Genomic DNA, 22,779 nt, shown 5'->3' with positions numbered 1-22,779 from the left:
CCATTTTTGTCGGTGAAACAAAGTGGTGCAGGTTTAACTGTATTGTGTTGGTTGTGGCCAGTGTAGGTAGAAAGGCTGCCCCGTGCTATGATGTCATTGGACACCGCGCATGACATCCTGGTCTTTAAGGGTGCCAGGCATGGAAAAGGGACTGCGTTGACCGTGGTGACCGCGGACAGTCGTGGATGTCTGTGGACATTGGGGGGATTAGCCAATCAGGTTCTGTGGTTGTGGTGTAAGAGGATAGCAGGTGTTTTCTTTGTTGGGTGCAGTGAAGATGTCTCTAGGTATGGCTATGAAGAAGAAGAGTGTGTGGATGGTGGGAGATACTTGGATGAATTCATTTAAGGGTTACACTGAATCTTGTGGCATCTCTGCTACTATTGGATTGGAAGAAGTACAAGTTTTGTGGTATACAGTTTGTGGGTTGAATTGGGTGAACGTATTGCCATTCTGCAAGAGTCTGGCTCACTTTAAAGATCCAGATAGTATTGTTGTACATTGAGGAGGCAACAGTTTGGGCTATTTAAGTCCAATATCTTTGTAGCTTGCTATAAACAATATGTTGAGAAGCCTAATGAAACCGTTTCCAGCTTTAATTTTTATCAAATCAATCCAAGGCAAATATGGAGTTGTCCACATTTGTTTCCTACACAAATGGGAGAAGCTAGGCACCTTGTCAATAAAGGTGTATGTGCTTTTTTTATATGGTTTAGGGATGGTATCATTTGAGAATTAAAATGTCAAGTTGGATGGTGTAAATACTTTTCAGAGTGCTAGAGTGCATTAAACTGATGTTGGCAATCAGATTTTACTTTGGAATGTTACAAATGCATTGCAAAGGTTTGTGTGAACAATTTAAAAGGGAAGATGTGGAGTGCATACTAAAAAAGGCTCTTTTAAGAGCCACCATTGTAAAATAAATGCTTTAAATTGAGTTGAAACCTCTCCACCACCTTCAATTGGTGATGCGGTTAGCAGACAATGCAGAAGTCCACTGACAGTATATGTTCAATCCGGGTATTTTTAGGATGCTAGGCATGTAAAGGGCACTACTGGATTTGTTGGTGTGGTGTACAGGAAGACTGGGCAGCAAGAGTTATCTTTGTTGTGTGCAGTGATGATAGTTATGACTTTATGGAGTGGCTGGTTGGTCGGCGATCCGTACATCTAATGGGTTAAGATTCACTGTGAGCAGCATGAATTACCTGGGAATTTTGGATTTTAAGAATAAAGTGGGGGAAATTACTCCCGATTTGTAAGAATATTGTTACTTTGAAACATCTGGAAGTCATTGTAGTTGACTGTGGTGGCAATAATTTGGGCTATGCCATTGGAATTTTATTACAGTTTGTAAAGAAGGATACATTTTCATAGTTGATGTAACTGTTTCCACATTTGAAGATTGTTTACTCTCGGATAGCTGAAAGATAAATGTGAAAGCATTCAAATTAATTTTGTCCACAAATTGGGAAAGCAAGACGCGTTGTAAACAAAGCTGTATGTGCTTTTTTGCAGGATGTTGGAATGACATCTTTTCAGAGTGAAAATATCAAGTTTAATATTGTCAACATTTTTTGAAGAGATGGCCTGCATTTAACTGATGTTACAATCAGATTTTTCTTGGAAATGTTAAAAATTTTCAAAATGCATTGAAACAGTTTCTGTGGACACATAAAATATGGATTGAAATATTTTTAGAACTTGTAGTAAACAAAGGAAAAACAGAAAAAATAGAAGCACTTTTTGTGAAAGTAAGAAGAAATATTGATGTTCAGTTGAACATTTGTTACTTACATATATAAAACCAGATAATCTAAAAATATATCAAAGTCAGAAAGGAAAAAAAGGTTATTTTAAAAGTCACCATTTTCGAATGAAAACCAATTTAATTGATTTTAATTCCCCTGCCCTGCACCTGGAATTTTTCAGGTGTCCACACACTATAATAGTGTTTGTGGACCTTACAGGGTGAAAAAGGTGCTCTGATTTTTTTTTTGTTCTAATTTTTAACTGAAAGATGCCTCCAAAAGGAATCTTTTTTTGTCTTTCTGGCTTTTATGTTTTTATGAATGTAATTTATTTTTGGTTAAAGTGGTGAGGAGGTAAAGTGAGAGAGGGCTAGGTTAACAGGGGTAGATGTTGTGTGGTAAGGTAAGGTGCAGTGTTTCTCATGTTCCTTGACTGTGACAGTGCACAGTGGTGGCACGAGTTATGGTTGCTTAGCTTACCATAACTGGCAAATTGCTGGGGTTTTTTGGTTTAATCTGTAACCATAACGTCCCTTTGACAACATTTTTTCACTGAATTTCATAGGTTTTTGTTAGTGCAACTTAATCAGAACGTCCCTCTAACAAATTTTCTTCACAGATTATACAGATAAACATACTTCAGTCCCTCTTGCTCCTTCCCCTTTCTACCTTGTACACAATGATTTATATTAACTCCGGGTGGTGCATGCCTTAGAGTTTACTGCAATTAATTAAATCTCCTATCTTGCCCAATGACTGGAGGCCATCAAGTCGTTATTTGATTCTTTGCATTTTTGTATGTGTAGTTTTCCTTTTCCATGATCAATTCAATAATACAAGTCCAAGAACGCAAAGAAATAGCAAGGGCTTCAGCAGCATAATCTGTAATTATTTACTTCAAAAGAATGATGCCTATATGCCCACAGCAAACATACATTTTTGTCAACGGTGGAAAAAACACAGAAGTCCATGACTTGTTTGAGGGAAAGAATGGCTAAACACTGATAAACAAAGATTTGGGGAAAAATTGAAAATCCTGGAAAAACACCAGCAGAACCACAGAAACATAGACACTGAAAACAGGAAATCATAAAAACGATGCATTCTTTCCACACACCAAGCCGCCTCACCTAGCAAGCTCAATTGGTGAAGTCCAGGCCAAGTGTGCGCTTTCAGCCAGACGGCTGTGGTGTGTTTCGTGGGGGCTGTGTGTGCTTTGGCCCTCGCCTCCTAACTGGAGTGCTGCCTGGTTGCTCTACTGCTTAGTGATGAATTGTGCCTGTGCCTCCAAACATCACTGCCAAAGCTTGGCTCCCTGCCGTCATCATTCGCCCCTTGGTTGCAGGCCATCCCTCTACCCCCAGTGACCCACCCACCTCCCCCAGAAGTTATAACATCCAGCCCAGGGCAAAGCCCCAGCCGAAGTACTAACCAAGTGTGCACTGTCAGCCAGACTACTGTGGTGTGTGTCGTGGGGGTCGTGTGTGCTCTGGCCCTCATCTTCTACATGGAATGCTACCAAGCTCCTCTCCTGCTCAGTGAAGAACTGTACCTCTGAACTTCACCGCCATGGCCCGGCTCCCTGTGTACTTGCGTCATCATCCGCCCCTGGTTGCTGGCCAGACCCCTCACACTGAACCACCCACCACCCCATAAAGTTATAACATCCAGTTTGGGGCAAAGTCCGAGGCTAATACTTGACCAAAGTGTTAAGATTGATGGTAAGGCACGCATTCTGGTTCCCAGTCAAGTTTTCCTGCTGTAGCAACAAATTGTCTTCTCCTCCAAACGTTTTCTTGACTCCATCAATCATCAGGGAGGTGGTGTTTCTTTTCCTTTTCAGGCGTGTCTAGTTGCATTTCGTTTTCAGGTGTTTCAGGTTAATTCACATTGATGTCTCTAAGGATTCTGGTACTTGTATTCTGACACTTTGTTTCAATTGCAGGTGACTGGGAAACAACTCCCTCCAAAGCACATATTTTTTTTTCTGGTGCCTAGGAATGGGCAAATACCAGGTCCAGCAAGGCCGTAATGACCCGGAAATTGCCCCTTTCTGGGCACCGGAAAAAATGCAACTCCGGCGGCAGCCATGCCTGTGTTACAGGCACGGCTACCGCCAGGGTTGTAATGAGGCCCATTGTCTGGGCCACTAACAGAAAATGTGAACACTATTAACAACTTTGCCATCGACAAGATAGACAACATACAATATCAGATTGGCACGGTGATCCTTCAGCACATGTATAAAGAAGAGAAGGGAAACATTCAACAAGAGAACTGATGACCAAATCTTCTAAAACGCTAAATCCCTAAATCCTGAAACAATTGATCTAATAGCATATTATAAAAGGAACATTTGGCTTTATTTCCCCAAATAAATTTGATATAAAATGTGTTACACAAAATGTATAAAACCACATAAAACCCACAAAAAAACAAGGTCCATAATACAAAATTTAAAAATACATATATTACCAATTTCTATTCACCCACAATTAGACAAAAGACCACGGCCCTCATTCCGAGTTGGGCGGTAAGGGTTACCGGGCACTGGTAAGGAGACCGGTGCCGTTAAACTCTTACCGCCCAATTCCGAGGTCCCTTAGTGGGAACCGCAAAGTATGTGTGGTCAGACCACATGTTCTTAGCGGGTCCCGCTAAGGGACCATAGCGCTAATTACGGGCCCTCTATTTGCGGGCCCGTAATTAGCGCCTTCCCCATTCCCATTGAGCCCTCTGGGAACTCAAATTGGAATGGGGAATGGTTGGTTGAATGGGGACTTACCGGGTCCTCCAGGGTCGAAATGACCCGGTAAGTCCTCATTCAGCCATACCGGACCCGGACCCAGTATTGGAGGCAGCCATGGTGCTAGTAGCACCATGGCTTCCTCCAATCTCTGAATGACCCCCGAAATCTACAATGACTCAATTTGTGTAGATACAAAGTCAGCCCAAAATGTTTCTGTCCCTATTAAGCAATTACTAGGACATTCATCAGGGGATATCTACTGCACACTTGCAACGTTTTTGATAGGTGGGTATGTTTGTCTCCACCGCGTTACAGCCAAATCACAGGATTACTGATACTAGGGAAATCAAACGAAAGTAGAAGTAACCGATTTACAAAATAAATCACCAAGTTAATTGATCTAAAGCAGACTGAGATGACACCACTAATGGAATGAAATCTGGTGAGTGCTTGTTTCACACAATAAACACTCATATTTGATAAAGGGTACCTGCTCACTGCGCTTGGTATTGTTCGATATGCAGAAATTGTCATGATTCGCCGCTTACGCCCTTTTTGGACTTCCTGGTCCACAGTGCACCGCAACATTGGAGCCGCTATCCTCCCAACATGGACGCCAGCTCAGACACGTAGCGGTTCAGCGTTTACACAGGAACTCTGGCTTCCTAGAAAACGGTCATGCCCCGTGGCGCTGCACGTCTCAACGCTCCCTTTCGAGGTCGCGGCTAGTGTGCTCTCTGTTTCCTTCCTTCTCGGAGAACCTACCACCCGATATTCTTTCCTTTCCTCTTCCTTCTTGAAGTGCTAGCGCGGCCTTCTTTCCATCCTTCCTGGAAACCACTCTGTACTTCCACGCTCGCTGCAACCTCCCTGTCCTCTGCGAGCTGTGCTGTTCCCTTCCTGTTTCCGCGCATCATCCCGGACATAGACTACATGATTCTTACCTTCCCGGAACCCTGAACTCCGGTGTCCTCCCGAGATTGCCTACGGTCCCCACACTGGATACGGAAGACCACTGCCCTTACTTGTATAAATACCAGACGTCCCAGAACGCTGAAAGACCTCCAAAGAAGAAGATTACCAAGGGCAAACACGTGAGAACTGGGGCTGCGTGTGACAGTTTGAGACGCCAAAGACCTGATATGGAGTTCAATATGGAGGCTGCTGTCCAGGACCTCATGAGAGGAATGCAAGAACTGACCACAGAGGTGCAAAACCTCAAAGCCGAAAATACTGCGCTAAAACAACTCGTGCTCTCCAGAGATTCAGCGCTCCAAGAAAGTGCCCTGTTAGGGGGCATAGAGGACAAATATGACGGTTCGTCTAAAACACTGTGATCCTTCCTTGATTCTTGTTTGGTGCATTTCACATTTAAACCCTACTATTTTTCTACTCCCCGGGCCAAGGTGGGATTCATAATATCACATCTCGCCGGTAATGCTTTGGCCTGGACAACTCCCCTGGTGAATGCGGGAGACCTACTCCTGGACAATTATGATGGATTTGTAGAAGGCTTTAAGACCATGTTTGACCGCCCTGAACAAGTCTACAATGCTCAGGAAAAGCTCCTGGAGTTTCAACAAGGGAACCAAGACATGTTGTCTTATGTAACTCGCTTCAAGCAATTGGCTAAAAAGGCCGATTGGTCCCAAGAGGCGAGTTTTACCTTGTTTCGAAGAGGGCTAAATGACGAAATTAAGGATGAACTAGACAGAGTAGCCCATCCAATTTTTTTCCAGGTTTAATAGATCTGTCCCTCCAAATCGACTTTCGTATCCAGGAAAGGAAGGCGGAGAAAAGGAAAACAAACACTGCTTCTCCAAAGGTTTCCATGGATTTGCCTTGCCAAAAGGAAACGACTGCACAGCACTCTCCTGATCCAGAACCCATGTAATTGGGCTCCTTGCGGGGTCCGATATCTTCACAGGAAAGGATGCGTAGGTTTAATACAGGACTCTGTATGTATTGAGCCTCAGACAAACATCTCGTAAGGAACTGTCCTATAGCTCCACCCAGGCGTTCGGGAAACACCAGCTCCCGATCTTGAGCAGAGCCCAGCTTCGGGAGATACATACTTGCTCTGCTTCTGTTCCTTCCTTGAATTCCCCTCAATTGAACACCTTGGTGGTCCTGCAAACTTCCTTGACAACCACCAATAAGGAAACTCATTCTATCCTGGCTCTAGTGGACTGAGGTGCCATGGGAGTGTTCTTGGACCACGAATGGGCCTTAAAGCACAATATTCCTCGAGAATCCAAAGAAAAAATCCAAGCTGTTGAAGGAATTGATGGGAAACCACTGTCTTCAGGACCCATAACCCAGCAAACCTCAGAGTTGATGCTCTCAATAAACAACCATCAGGAGATGCTTCATTTTGATATCATCAAAGCAGCACCCTACCCCATGGTTCTGGGAATGCCTTGGCTACAAAAACATAATCCTTATATCAATTGGGCAGCCAGATCTCTATTCCTAGGATCCGAATTCTGCTTGTCTCATTGCTTATCCCAAAACATGGTGCAGACTTTATCTATGGAACCCCAGACTTTCGAACAACCATCTATTCGTATTTCAAACATTGCCCAAGTACCCCATATCTACCAAAAATACTCAGATGTGTTTTCTACAGCCATTGTCCAGTCTTTACCACCTCATCGACCAGAAGATTGTGCAATCGATGCATAAAGATTCTGCAGTGATACCATTTGGAAGAATGTTTATCCTTTCCGAACCTGAGAAAAAGGCATTACTGGAATACTTGGATACCAATCTCGCCAATGGCACCTTTCGATCCTCTAAATCTCCAGCCAGAGCCTCCTTGTTCTTCATGCCCAAGAAGGACACCAAGGAACTTCGACCCTGCCTGGACTATCGGGGCCTTAACCAATGCACCCTTAAAGATTGTTACCCCCTGCCACTCATTTCCGACATACTGGAAGCTGTCAGGGGTGCTGTAATCTTTACCAAACTCGATTTTTACGGGGCGCCTACCATCTCATCCGAATAAAGGAAGGCGATGAGTGGAAGACTACCTTCAGGACACCCTTTGGGCATTTTGAATACCTGGTAATGCCATTTGGTCTTGCCAACACCCCTGCAGTGTTTCAATGCTTCATGGACACAGTTTTTTTCAGATATACTGTTTCTCTTTGTCATAGTATACTTGGATGACATACTGATCTATTTCAATGATTCCCAGATACATCAAGAACACATGATATCAGTCTTACAACATCTACGAGAGAACAAACTCCTGGTTAAACCAGAAAAATGCATATTCCATGGCCAAACTGTTAATTATTTAGGTTTCGTTCTGAGTTCCCAGGGAATAGAAATGGATCCCGCCAAGGTTGACTCCATTCTCTCATGGCCAGCCCCTACAACAGTGAAACAAATCCAATCCTTCCTGGGACTTGCCAATTTTTACCGGAAATTCATGCCAACCTTCTCAGATATTGTACACCCGATAGTAGCATTGTTAAAGAAAGGCATTCCCTTCATTTGGTCAGATGCTCAAGAGACAGCCTTCCAGGAGTTAAAACGAAGATTTACTCAAGGTCCCATCCTGGCACAACCGGATATCAATAAACCCTTCCTGGTAGAAACTGATGCCTCAGAACATGCAATTGGGGCTGTACTAAAACAAGAATCTGAGGATAAGACGGAACATCCCATCGCTTACCTATCCCAAACACTGACTCCCAGCGAGACCCACTATTCAGTTCTGGAGAAGGAATTGCTCGCCATCCGGCAGGCTTTCACTGAGTGGCGCCATTTACTTCTGGGTGCCAAATTTCCTGTCCAAGTGCGAACCGATCACAGAAACCTGCAGATCCTGCAATCCTTAGAATGCAGGAACAGTCGCCAAGCTCGTTGGGCCTTTTTCTTTGCTCAGTATCAGTTTTGCAAACACCATGTTCCTGGCACTAATAACGTAATCGCCGATGCACTATCCAGATGCCCAGATTACGTGCCGGTTGAGGCCTGCGCCTTCCCGAAGATGTTTCCCGACACGGATTTTGTGGCCCAAGCCAACTCCTTATTGGAAGATATCTGTGCGGCAACACCACCTTCTGATCTCTGGAAGGATTACATCAAGGCAAACCGATGGATTTTAGTCACTAAAGACGGCTACCTCTTCAAAGATAAGAGATTGGCAGTACTCACGCAAGAATTGAGACCAAGGTTATAAACCTCTGTCATGCTACCTTCAATTCCAGGCATCGAGGCGTTACTGCCACTCTTCGCCTCCTTCAGAGACAGTTCTGGTGGCCTAACATGATCCACACTGTAAGGGCATATGTCCAAGCCTGCCCTATCTGCAACCGTAATAAGTGTGATAATAGAAAGCCAGTAGGTAATCTCCATCAACCTACCTTGCCAGAACGTCCTTGGGAAGTAATTGCTACCGACTTCATTGTGGAATTGCCCCCTTCCAAGGGTTTCACTACGATCATGGTTACTATCGATTTATTTACCCACATGGCTCACTTCACCCCCTTGTATAAATTGCCAACAGCTCAAGAAATGGCAGGGATATTTTTGAATCACATCATTAGGCTACATGGTCTTCCTTCCAAGATCATTTCAGACGGTGGTCCTCAATAAATTTCACAATTCTGAAAACACCCATGTCACATGTTAGGTATTCAACGTGCCTTGTCCTCTGGATACCACCCCAGACTAATGGAATAACAGAGCAAGTGAATCAGACCCTAGAACAAAATTTGCAGTGTTTTTCAGCCATGGTCCAAGCTGATTGGTCGGTTTTGATTCCAGTTGCCGAATTTGCCTATAACAATTCTGATCAATCTACCATCAAGACTAGCCCCTTCTTCTGCAGTCAAGGTTTCCATCCATCTGTCCTGCCAACAGTCCTACCTCATTCCACCCCGGTTCTGTCGGTTGATTCCTGGATTGACAGACTGGTCACTATTCATAAGGATGTAAAAGAACAATTGAAAAAGGCCAGGATGGATGTCAAAAAACATGCTGATGCCAAACAGAGACCTGGCCCCATGTATGGAATTGGTGACAAGGTCTGGCTCTCTTCCAAACTCTTGCTTCGACATCTCTGACCTAAAAAACTGGCCCCCAAATTCTATGGGCCTTTTTCTATCTAAGCGGTTATCAATCCCGTGGCATATCGACTTCTGTTACCGGACTCCTGCAAGAAGATTCATCCTGTTTTTCATACTTCCCTATATTCAATCCACTAGATCAGCACATCACCCTAACCCTGTGATTGTCGACAACCAGATTGAATTCGAAGTTTCCAGGATCTGTGACTCTAGATATAAAAGAGGTCGGCTACAGTACTTAGTGGAATGGAAGGGATATCCTCCCAGTGAATGGACATGGGAACCTGTTTCCCACATCAATGCCCCTTGTTTAGTGCGGAGATTCCATCTAACTCATCCGGGCAAACCCGGTGGGACAACGTTCAGGAGGGAGCATGCTGTCATGATTCCCCGCTTACGCCCTTTTTGGACTTCCTGGTCCATGCTGCACCGCACCATTGGAGCCGCTATCCTCCCAACATGGCTGCCAGCTCAGACACGTAGCGGTTCAGCATTTAGACAGGAACTCTGGCTTCCTAGAAAACGGGCATGCCCCGCAGCGCTGCACGTCTCAACACTCCCTTTCGTCGCGGCTAGTGTGTTCACTGTTTCCTTCCTTCTCGGAGAACCTACCACCCGATATTCTTTCCCTTCCTCTTCCTTCTTGAAGTGCTAGCGCGGCCTTCGCCTCTGCCTGAGGCCGCTCTTTCCATCCTTCCTGGAAACCACTTGGTACTTCCACGCTCTGTCACAAGTCTCTCCCCTTCTCACTTGTTTCTCTTTACTTGCGACCTTCTTGGAAGTGACTTCCTTCTTTCGTACGGTCCGGGATTTATACAGGCCCGTGTGCGGGTCTTTGGATTCCAGCATGAGGTTTCCAATGTCCTACGCTGGGTAGCGTTCAAACATCCAGGACCGGGAACCAGGAAGGGAACAGTGTCCTGACTCGGAGGTATGGAAAACGTTGTAGGACCGAGTACAGAAAGGATGCAGGAATGAAGCGCGGATAGTAGGTAGAGCAAGGAAAGGGAACGAACGGGAAATATAATGAGGAAGATGGGAACAAGGACTCGAAAAGGAGCACCGAGCGGACTCCGGCAACACATGTCTGATTACTCCAAGCAGTAGCGTTGAGATGCGCAGAGCCACGGGGCGTGGCTGTTTAGTAGGTAGTTGAACGAAATGCGCAAGGGCTGGTAAGCAGCATTTCAAAATTGACGGCCATGTTGGAAGGATCACGGAGTTCAGACCTCGATGCATCATGGACCACGAAGTCCAGAATGGACGTAATTGGCAGTTCATGACAGTATGCCTCCTCCGAAGCCCCACACCTCCGGGTTTGCCTGGGTGGATATGATGATATCTTTGTATCAATCGGGGGTCATTCATGTTTGAGACGGGTTCCCAGGTGCGCTTACTGGGAGGATAACCTTTCCATTCGACCAAATACTGGAATTGACCTCTTCTGTACCTGGAGTCACATATCCTGGAGACCTCGAATTCAAGTTGGTTATTGACAATTACTGGAGTAGATCTTGGAGCAGTTCGAGTGGCTTGTACAAATGGTTTTAACAGAGAAGTGTGGAAGACTGGATGAATCCTTTTCCACGACTCTGGAAGTCTGAGTCGAATGGCCACTGGATCAATATGAAATTTTAAAATAAAAAAAGATTATTTTTTTTTTAGATTATAAGAAATGGCAGGGACGGCTCACATTGTCGGGCAGAAGCATGAAACTGTCTCAGGCACCAATGAAAGTGGCCCGCAGTTTTAAATGGACATTCATTCTTTTAGTCACAGACTGTTTGAATAGTATCCAAGGGGATGCTTTGTGTTAAAGTGTAAGTAAATTGTGATATTTAAAGATTATTTATTCAGCAACAATGCTCAAAATTACTAACTACTCACTGGTCAAAATCTAACTGCATAGTGAAGTAACTCATCAAACTGGCCCACATTGGCCAAAAAGGTGTCCCACTTTAAATGGCCCACACTAGCATTTTGCATTTTTGATACATGCATTGCCCCATTGCCCTATAGGCTAGTCCAAGCCTGGCGGCTCATCCATAATGGTGAGTGGGTGCCCACACAGTGGCCCCCTCACCCATTATGGAGGAGCTAAGGAGCCAGGCCAGTGAAACAATGAGCACTCCCTCAGCTGCTTTTTCCTGCTGAGGGAGTGCTCCTGGGCTGGCTGAACTGTGAAAGGGAAACACTATTTCCCTTTAACAGTTCTGTTCAGTGCCCCAGCTGCACATGCTCACTGAGCCATGCAAGGCCGGGGTGTTTTGCTTCACCAGCATTGCATAGCTCATTGGAAATGCTGGCTGGGGCACTGCATGTCTGTATGTGCGAGGGGGAGCTCATATGGACAGAGCAGCCTGGAGCAGGGCGTTTCAGCACCCACATGCAGGCCAATGCAGAAGGTACGTTTATGTTCATTTTCTAAAATTTAAACATGTGTATGGATGCGTGTATGCTTGTGTTATAAGTGAGTGTATGGTTATGGATGCTCGTGTGAATGATAGAGTGATTGCTGTATGAATATGGTGTGTGTGTGTGTTAGTTCGTTTTGGTCCATTGAGGTGATTTTGGCAAGTGGTGGATAGAGGGGGAAGGAGGGTTGTACAACAAGTCATTTAATAAATACCTAAATGCCTTTGTTGCACAATCCCTCTACCCACCTGCCAAAATCAGCTCTCCTTCTGAGTTGCTGTGGAGCCCAGGGAACAGGGATGGTATTTATTTTACTGGATTTCTATCATAGATGTCCAGTCAAAAATACCATGCTTTCCCCCTTGCCACCCCAATGACTTGAATACACACATAATCATGTTGATTGTGTTAGGCCCAGTGAGGCCCAGCGGACAGCGGACAGGGATGGTATTTTTTTACTGGACATCTACCATAGATGTCCAGTAAAACATTTCATGCCTCCCCCCTGGGCGCCCCAGCACCATTTACAAACTGTTTGGCTATTTACCCATTCCTTTTTCTAAAGTATGCTCTACAATGCAACATTTTAACCCATTATTTAAAAAAGAAATCACGGGGGAAAACCCCCCGATCCTCCCTTTATTGGTTCAGGCTCCCTCACTGCGCTCAGTCGGTTAGGCATTTTTGGGGAAATAGTTATGCCACTCAACTTCGAAAATTCACCAGCCACCACTGGCCCTCGGATTGTGCTGGGAACGGATTGGGGGAGCCCAGGGATTGTGGTGAGAGCAGGAAGGGCGGGCACCATGGGATAGTGGTGGGACCAGGGTGGGGGAAGCCCATGGTGTGTGATGGGGTGGGGAGAGCCCAGGGACCGGTTAGGAGTGGGATGAGGGAGCCCAGCAACTGTGATGGGAGCAGGTGGGGGAGTCCAGGGACTATACTGGGAGTTGGGTGGGGTTACAGCATGCAATAGTGGTGACAGCCCAGGAGGACAGCTCAGCTGCAACGTGCTCATCTTAGAAGCAAGATGACACAAAGCAACACAGGTTCAGTCCCTGGGTCGGCGCTAAGAAACCTCTGGGTATTAAGCGCGTTATAAATAACCTATCATATCATATCATAGATACTGTCCATTTGGCATTTTTGAGGGGTCCCGGCCTGTCCAAATTTTGCTCAGGGGCACCCCGGCCAAAAAAGTTTGAAGACCACTGCTCTAGACATTGTAGTTCATTCCTGAAAACCTGCTGATTACTCACATTGGTGTAGGACTGCTCATTTGTATTTAAACAAAACTTTGCAAGGGGAACATTAACCTGAACGCTATCTGAGCGAAAAACAAACTGTTCTTTTTCCCTGTGTTTTCTATATTGCCTCCTTATAATGGAATTCAATTGCTTTGCTTATTTCTGAATTGTATTGTCACCCTTTGGGTGATTGCTGCCCCATATATGTATATATATATATATATATATATATATATATATATATATATATCTATAGTAAACCTATGTGTAATTTGAATATTAAAATAAATAAATATTTACCTTTACAAACTAGCCTGGTTCCTGGTTCAGTGTGACCTGGGGGGTATTTTGAGAAGGGTGTGATATGAGTGGTATATCATTCAGAATATTGAACTTATAGTCAAAAATTAAACAAGGGTTTCATTTGCGCACTACATGCTAGGTGAGACTTGGGTGTGTGCCTGATTGAAATCCCTTAGAGGGTTAGCAGAGGGCTTTTTCAGTATCGAAGGCAGAGGGAAAGGTAGCAGATGAGAGACAGATGTTGAAGAAGGAGGTGAGGTAGGGAATTAGAAAAGGGTAGATGTGTTCTCTCATGTATAGAAGTGTGGCTTCTATGTTTCTGTATGGTATGAAACTGGATTGATTGTTGCTGAGAGTTGTGCATTTCTGAAAATTGGTTGAGTTGGATGCATGCTAGTTTCTCCATTATTTTTGCCATGACTGGTAGATTTTCAAGAGTGGGCTAACTATTGCTTTTTTAGCTCTGTGGGGTACGAGCCAGTTTTAAATGAGGCATTGCAGAATTGTGCTATGTGGGAGGCCAGTAGAGATCTATGTTCTTTGATTGTGTCGGCTGGGCAAGGGTCGGCTGGAGTGGATGGTACCTTCAGGTTCATTATTATCTTTTCTACTCCCAATGCTGAGGTAGGGGGCAAGGCTTTGAAGGTAGGTGGACTGAGCTTTGGGGTTGTCTGAGGGTTGTTAATGTTGAAATTGTGAATATCATTCTGGATTTTTCATCTTTGTTTAGAGATAAAGCTGTATTGTCAGCCCGAGCTTGGGTAGGTGTGGGAGGTTATTCAAGGTTTCAGGGTTGGTGATTTGGCTGTGCATTTTGAAGATATAAGCTGTTTGGGATTGAGCTCTGCTGATAGTGGATTAGTAGAAGAATTAATTTTTTTCTCTTGATCATCAAGCTACATCATCGGGAGAGGATTTTGAAATTAAGTGTGGCCAATTTCTAATTTCGGTCCATGCTAGTGCATTAGAAGCTACTTTGGGGAGAGAGATTTGAATAATATCCATTAGCACCCGGGGCAAGAGCACAGTCAATCATGTTCCATGGATTGCGGACTGAAACCTGTGATCTCAGCCTGCGTTCAACAGAACCTGTCGGCTGCTTCACCTGCCATGCACGCCATCCCCCCTTCCCATTTCTTTTTTTGTAACTATTACCTAACTCCACTCCTCTGCCCCGCTTACCTGATTGTTGCGGTGGCAATGCCCACCGCCAGCACAGCATCTTCACTTTCCATATGGAGCCCCGCCTTCTACAACCATGGCGCCATCTTAGCAAAGGATTTTCATTAATTGAATGGGACCTGGGGTGCTAATGGCATTTGCTGAGGCCGTTAACTCAGGCCGCTGGGCAATTAGCCCCCCAGTGTTGCCGGTGGAGTGGGTGCATACCGCCACAATATTACCTAACACTTCTTGTTATGCAGCGGAGAAAGGGTGTAGCTATTGTTGGCTCCATTTTGTTACTGCTCGCGTCCTCAAGAAAGAATAAGTCAGGACTAGGAGCCGTCAAGCCAATACAGCTATACCAACACGGTACACTCCAGAGGTATGCGTTATAATTTATTTGAATATTTAACATATCGTGGTTGCTAATGAGTGCATCCAATGTTACTAATTCAGCGCTACCAATTGAGCTCATCGCGCATCTTTCATCGTTTTTCTAGGTTACAGTAACGTGACCGCCAAGCACTAGCATAAATGTGTGTCAGAATATTCCTAGACAGTCTCCTAACCACAAAATAAACAGGTAGGCTTTGCTTCACTTTAAGCTACCAGTAGTAGGCACCAGCTATAATTACTGTACTCTATTGAAATTTCGAAGCACTATTTACAATGTCATTTTAACTTGTATGCAGGGACACGCCCAGTACTTTTCCCTGCCTGTGCGGCTCCACAGAATTTGAAGAATTAACCATCAGGATCCCTAATTTTAACCACTGAAATCAGGTATATCACCACTTCCATTTTTATTTATTTTTTCCCCATGTTGCACGTGCTATACTCTTCTGCATCACACTCAAGGGCCGTCCCCACAGCCTTTGATACCGTAAACCTCAAATCTCTGACAAACTCCTGTATTACCCCCAGAAACCAGTGATTGAGCCATCAGGCTGTCCTTCCAAGAGTGGGAGCCCCCTGTCCTGAGGACCCCATAATTTTGGAGTCCCCATTCCCCTTGTTGGAGGTACAGTGTAAGGGTAAGTGTTATTTGGGGAGTTTTGACAATTGGGCAGACCACTATATTCAATTTGTTTGATTTAGAGTATCTCACATTTAAGCATTTTTCAGAACATCATTCTGAACCAGTTTTTTGTCTGCTTCCTACTAGGGTTTGTTTTTCCTGCCCTGAGGAAGGCGCTAGTGGATGCCAAACAGTTGGTGCCCTGAAACATGCTCATATGCCCATCATACAGGAAGGGGGAATCGTAAAAATTAAGATTTTGACACACACCTAGGCAGACCGAGTGCATGAACATTTATTTACCATGCCAAGCTGGGGGTATCATATAAATACCCTTTAAAGCATAAAGTTACAATAACATGGATTAAAAAGAATTAATTCCAGATATATTGTTTGCATATATATTTGTTGTCATTGATTATCACTGTTTTACCTTGTATTTTGTCTATTTTGTCATGCAAATATATTATTTGTTTCTATTGCTTTGTATGTACAATAATGACATATGTAGCTTCCAATTTCATATAAAATTGCTCTTTGAATAGTTGAGATACCCGTGACTTTTTTAACGATATGATTTCTCCCAAAAAAATTGAACTTTATATAATGAATTGAGTTGTTTGCAGCGTGGACCACTTTTCTTTGTGGCTCCATTTGGCTAGACATACATTATTTGATATGTCTATATTACTGTGCTCTTTCAACATAATCATATGCATCTATGTGCCTTCCTCATAGTCGATTGTGCTGCCCTAGACTACAACATTGCATTGACACTGTATCTATGTTAGCCAATTAGTTGTTACTTCCACAAGCAGGGTTATACATAATTCTCCAGTTCATCTCAAGCAATACTTTGTTAATTCCACAGCACAATCATTATTGTTTAAAAAGACACAATAGAATCTATCTTTTAACACAATGTTGTGTTTTGTAAGTTAAAGTAATATGTGTAATGGAAAATGTTTAATACGATCAGTCAAAATGTTTATTTATTTATTTACACACTTCTAAAGCACACCTTCACCAACAGCGCCATCATGGCACTACTGGTAAGAAGGACTGGATAAGAAAGCAATATTCCTAAAAAGAACACTTAGGCAAAGAAGTAAGAAATAAAACAGCAAAGTCTTCAAGACTCGGCAAAAAGTTAAATGATCTTGACTCGCACGCAAGGCCAGACGGAGGGAATTCCATAAACTGACTGCTGCCATTGATAAGGGCCGCCCTTCAAAATCTCGAACGATAAACCTGGATCAGAAGTAAGGATGCTGAATGAAGAGACCTACAGGGATCATAAAGAGGAACCTTTTTACGTAAGTACTCAGGATCACCACCATAAAAGGCCTGGTGCACCAGATAGAGTGATTTAAAATCAACCCGCCTGCCTACCGGCAACCAGTGCAGGGAGGCCAAGATTGGAGAGCAAGCAGCACTAACATGAGCCCCCGTGGCTACTCTTGCAGCAGTGTTTTGCAAAACCTGAAGGCGGTGGAATAGAGAGAGGCTGAGCAAAGTAAAGCGCATTACAGTAGTCCAGTTTGCCAGCCCTCGTGGAGGATATCACTACAGAATGAAGATGAGGCGGCAGGTAGGGAAGGACCTTACGTAGCACCATTAGTTTAAAATACACAGACTGGCACACTGCACTAACCTGTGGCTCAAAGGACAGTGTGGATGAAGGTTTAATGCCCAGGTTTTTGACAACCATGACAGACTTAGGTAATGGACCCAAAGAAGAGGGCCAAAAGTCCATGGTCCAGAGGGTCGAGCAGGCAGCAGATCCCACAACTAAGACCTACGTCTTGTTGCCATTTAGAGGAAGCCAATTATCACTCATTCAAATGTTAATTGCCGTCAAACACGCCTGACATCGTGCAGCCGTATGCTGCTGAAGAAGATCAAGGCGGATAAGTATTTTGGTGTCATCTGCGTAGTAAGAATAGCACCTAAACCCGAAAGGGTGAATTAGAAGATCCAAAGGCTGGGTATAGATACTGAAAATAAGGGGAGAAAGAGCAGAGCCCTGTGGAACCCCGCAAGAGAGGGGAGAGGGAGCAGAACAAAAAGGAAAAAGAAAAAGAGACTGCATGCAATCAGTAAGAAAAGAACTGATCCAGGCGAGCACTTAGCACGAGATGCCCGCTGAGCCAAGCCTGTCGAACAGCATAGAATGATCCTGAATCTGCCATTTTCTGGTATATTGTGGCAATTTTATCCACAAAAAACTCTGCCAGAGAATCACATAACCCCTGAATGGGCTCAACTATTTCAGCAGGCGTAGAGGAAGATAGCGAATGAACCATCCAAAATAATTGCACAGGTTGATTCACAACCCTACTACCGTGAAGAGAAGAAGGCCTGTTTGGCCTCAAAGACCGCTGTCTGGAAAACTGGTGTGGCCTTGCACAGCTCAAAGCGGCTAGCAAGGCCATAAGAAACCCGCGACTTATGTTCTGCCTGTCTATGCAGCAGGCTTAGGGCTGCCAGTTCCGATGAGAACCACTGTTCAGACGGAAGCCTCTGTGGTTTGGCTTGCTTTAGAGGGGCCAAACGATTGGCTGTAGAAGTCAGTGCTGATTCAAGCATCATAAAATTAATGTCCTAAGGGGGAGTGCACAGTAAAATAATGTTATCGGCCACATCAGGCATACAAATAGACTGCCACCTTCGATAGGAAAGGGCGAGTAGAGGTGAGTTGTGTCACCACGGGCACTATATTCATAATGAAGAGAATAAAAAAATTGTCCATCAAACATAGAGGAAGAGCTGGAAAAAAAGACACCCATCCAGAGGGCGAAAACAGCAGGTCGAGGGTGTTACCTAACCCATGGGTGGGGCACACAAGAAGCTGCAAAAGGCCAATATCGGCCAAAGCGGGCACTAGCAGACCTTCAAAAGAATCTATTGGGTCATTTGGATGCACATTATAATCATCCAAGATGATAAGATCCCTATAGGGCAGATGGAGATGCGCAGCAACTTCGGCGAGTGCAAGTGGAGACTGAGTATCCACTGTGGGGGGGCAGTAAAGAATGCAAACATGAGAAGCGTTAGCCGCAGATACACAGATATGGAGCAAAAGGGCCTCCACATTGAGACTATGCTTAAATGGAAGAATAGAACAAGCCGGCCGGGAATGATGGACAAGCGCGACGCCCCCACCAACATGTGGGGAAGGACGATTTTTTAGCACACTTTAGTAAAGCCTTTGGTGCTTCAGGTAAAACAACAAAGATATACTACATTTACAATTCAATTCAATCAGCTGAAACATTTAGCACGTGCTGGGTACTGCATGTAGCACACCTACATATCATTAATTAATGCTTTGTTTGTGGGGTGGTCTCTGCTGTGGAGTGTAGCCATAGGAAAAATTGAATACATGTTTTAATTTCGAGAAAAAAAACAGTGAGTCCCCAAATACGATATTTTGGAATGATACTGAAAAAATGTACCCAAAGGAAAGCTAAGGCTTTCTGTGGCCAAATTCTACAAAATAAGTAGTGTCGGAAGCATGGGTCTTGTCACCCAGCATTTGATAGTTCACTGCAGTGAAGGCTGGTGAATATTTTTAACTGGAGGGGTTAAATATTTAAATATTTAAATATTATGCAACTGAGTGAACCCATAGCAATCATTAGGGTTCCGGGAGGCATTCTTTGCGCCGAGAAAATGTTTTCAACAATGGGTTAAAATATTGCATTATACAGCACACTTTGGGCCTGATTCATGGAAAGCTTAGCCCGGTGCAAAGCGATTTTGCACTGGTGCAAAGTGATTAACAGACCTGTGCAAAGTCACATGGCACCGCGCTAAAAGTTCCATGAGTAGGATCCTTTGTGTCAAAAATTGGGTAAAAAACTAAACAGTTTGCAAATGGTTTGGAGGGTATCTCCAAACCAAAAATCCAATAAATGCAAATCATCAAACGTGCACAAGAGCATTCTCTAATGCATTTTCATGATGCCCTTGCCCACAATATATGCTGTTATAAAAGCTTTTTCACGTTGGCTGCACCAATATATACCAGTATTCCCATATAAGAGCATACTCATGTTTGCTTTGCGCATAAGGCCAGTAATGAAACGATAAGAACACCATGTTTCCCTTTGCCAGTGTGAACCAGCCCAGGAGTGCTCCCTCTGCAGCAAAAAGCAGCCCAGGGAGCACGCCGTGTTTCCACTGGGCTGGTGAGGATCCTTCATGATGGGCGAGTGTACATCTGGGTCGACGCCCCCTCGCCCATTATGGAGGAACCCGCCCATGGTTGACTGTGCCTTCCGCGTAACACCTGCAACTGTCTACTCACCTCTTCAGATTCGTCTGTATAATCTCGGTCATTTCCTCTTCTTAACCTCTCTCCTGGGGCCGCATTACTGCACATGTATGGCAAACCAACGTTACTTTGCACATGCACAACCACCCATGAACGATTGCATTGCAACCAGTGCAAATGACTTTGCACTGCATTTGCCTTCGTACTGATCATGCTCGTAGAGGCTCATATGGTTCTGCTTGTTCTGTGTTCATACACTTAAAATGCACCCTTGAGCACTTAGGGTGGAGATGGAGTGCATTACAAAACTGAGGATCGGTGGGGCTCCTTTCACACCACAAACATCCCACCAGATCAGTAGGCGTAGAATCCCAACAGGCGCACCATGGGTAGGCCTGGGCCACAGATACAGAGGGCAAGTCTGTTGCAGAGGTGTCCGTGTTCTGAACCAGATCTCCACTGCTCATCGAATCAGAGTGCAGCAGGTATGCTTGACTGTTCAACGAATCGACCTATATGTAATGAATAATTGCATCTGCAACTCTGCCACCCGCTAACATGTGTCGCTGCTTTGCAGTTATTACTGTGGTGGAGCACAATATAATGTGGCAAACACACAATGTTCTCAGCCAGGACTGGTGCTAATCCGGTCTCTATCAGCCCTCAGTATTCCTAAACTCATTACAGTGCTAATTCCTGTTTGTTCTTTCTTAACCCTCAGCTTCCTCCCTCTGTTGCTGTTCAGGTAAAGCACTGTGATTCCTAAATAGGAAGCCAGTCTGCTATCAATACAACAATATAGATGCCATGATATAATAATAGTCGTTGGTCACGTGCACAGGAAAGTATTACACTTCTGCGTGCTGTATGAATTGCTTTGACAGTTGAAACAACGAGAAGAGCAAGGCCTCACAGGCGTCTGCCAAAACGTCGTCTTTTATGCCAGCTTTTTGTTGCTGTGAATGGCCTCCATTTTTTTAACTGTATTTCTTGTGCAGTTCAGCATCAGCGGGAAAATAAAAAAAAGTTGTATTCAGTATAACACTTTCTTCTAAAAAGCAAAATACCGGTGGATCGGGAAAGGTAACACACATAGGTTTTTCATGACTCTTCAACTGCAGATCCAGCATCAGTGTTGTGCCTTCTTGTACATATGCAGCATTGCGCATACGGTTCCACTGCACTCTCCCTTCCCCAGGCATGTGAATGTGAGCCTCCCCAAAAACGCACCCCTCTTAGTGAGAGGCAATAAAGGACACACCCCAGGATGAGACCAGGACCAAGTGCGGGTGAGATCAAAAAGGGTTTTATCTTAATCAATATAGGGCATGCAAAGGACTCTGCAAACTCCAAGAGCGCTCTGTCTGACAATAGCAAAGACAGTCCTACTTATTACAGAACTAACGTCATGCATGACACAAGCTATAGGGGGCACATAGTCTTAGGGATTGTGAATGTTAGGTGGTATACATTGTATACAGTTGCTGTTCCGGGATTGGCGGACGTCCGTGTGGTGCCACGTGGGGTGGACGGGTCAGCTGGGCCCTTCGGGGTGGAGCTGCCGACCGGACATAACTTGTATTGATGATCGGTGGGTGCTCTAACACTTGCCCTTGTGGCCACACATTCGCAATCATTTGTCACATTCTACAAACGAAATAGTCATGTTAAGCTTGCTGAGGAGATCCCTCCCCAGTAGGTTGACAGGGGATTACTCATAATACAATAGGGGAGCCCTTACTGTTTCCCCCCCTACTGTTACATCCAAATCTTCTGTGTAAGGAACTTCGACCACCGCCCCAGAGAAACCTTGCATCTCTAATTTACGATTAGATAGCGGAAACCGGCCTTCACGTATACATGACTTCTCGGCTCCGGAATCTACCATAAAGATGAACTGCTTATTCCCTATCTCTGCCCCTATCAATGGTTCCTCATTTGCATTGAAGGTTGTCGATAGGGCTGGACACGCAAGTGCTCCCTGTGGGCTGTCCTATGCTGGGTGTCTCGTCATTCCCCCTTAACTGAAAACATTACCTGACACTATCGCTACTCCTCCATATGGGCCAGGTGCGCCATTTGGTGTCATGGTGAAGGGGTTATTTTGTGTGTAGGGGAGGTGTTTGCTACTTTGTGGGTGTTGTTGAACATTATGTGGTTGTTCCCTATTTTGCTCTTGCCCTCTGTATTCTGGCTGTTCTGGGAGTGTCCACAATACTGATCATCTTGGTAAGCTGTGTTTGGTCTGCTTCTACACTCGCGTGAGAAATGTCCCCACCTCCCACAATTCCAACAGTTTCCTTGGCCTCCTCTGAGACCTGGTCCCCCATTTCCGCCATTACCGCCATATCCCTGTCCACCTCCCTGGTGCCCCCAGTACCCACCTCTCCTGTTGCTGGGGTGCCACGCTTGCCACTGCTGCCCTCCGTATTCCTCCTGTCCATTCCTCTGTCTTTGCCCGTTGTCTGCCCAATTTGCAGCCATCCTCCCCTGTATCGCTACCAATCCCTCCTCCTCCTCTGCGTCCCTGTCATGGGGGAGTGCTGCTGCAGCTGCAGCGACCTTCACTAGTTTTGTTTGTATTAGTTTAGCTTCATCTGCCAGCCTTTTTTGTACCACCTCCTTCTCCCTTTCTTTGATTCTTTTGCAATGGTGAACTATTATGCTCTGTATTTCTGGTCATCCCTTTGCTTCGATCCCTGCTATTTCATCAAGCGCTTTTTGGACTTCTTTCGGGAGTCCCCTCTTTATTATGAAGTAAAATAAGGATGT

The 22,779-nt window shown here is 44.7% G+C and overlaps 1 protein-coding gene across 1 annotated transcript in view; it reads left to right on the top strand.

The window, feature by feature from the left end:
* The window catches only part of TUB (TUB bipartite transcription factor), a 1,920,898-nt gene that overhangs the window by 158,224 nt on the left and 1,739,895 nt on the right, over positions 1–22,779 (top strand). The window lies entirely within an intron of this gene.

The sequence above is a fragment of the Ambystoma mexicanum genome, chromosome 11, assembly GCF_040938575.1.
Source record: "Ambystoma mexicanum isolate Mex_15411 chromosome 11, UKY_AmexF1_1, whole genome shotgun sequence".
NCBI lineage: Eukaryota > Metazoa > Chordata > Amphibia > Caudata > Ambystomatidae > Ambystoma > Ambystoma mexicanum.
The sequence above is the reverse complement of the archived record's forward strand: the minus strand, read 5'-3'. Positions and strand labels throughout refer to the sequence as shown.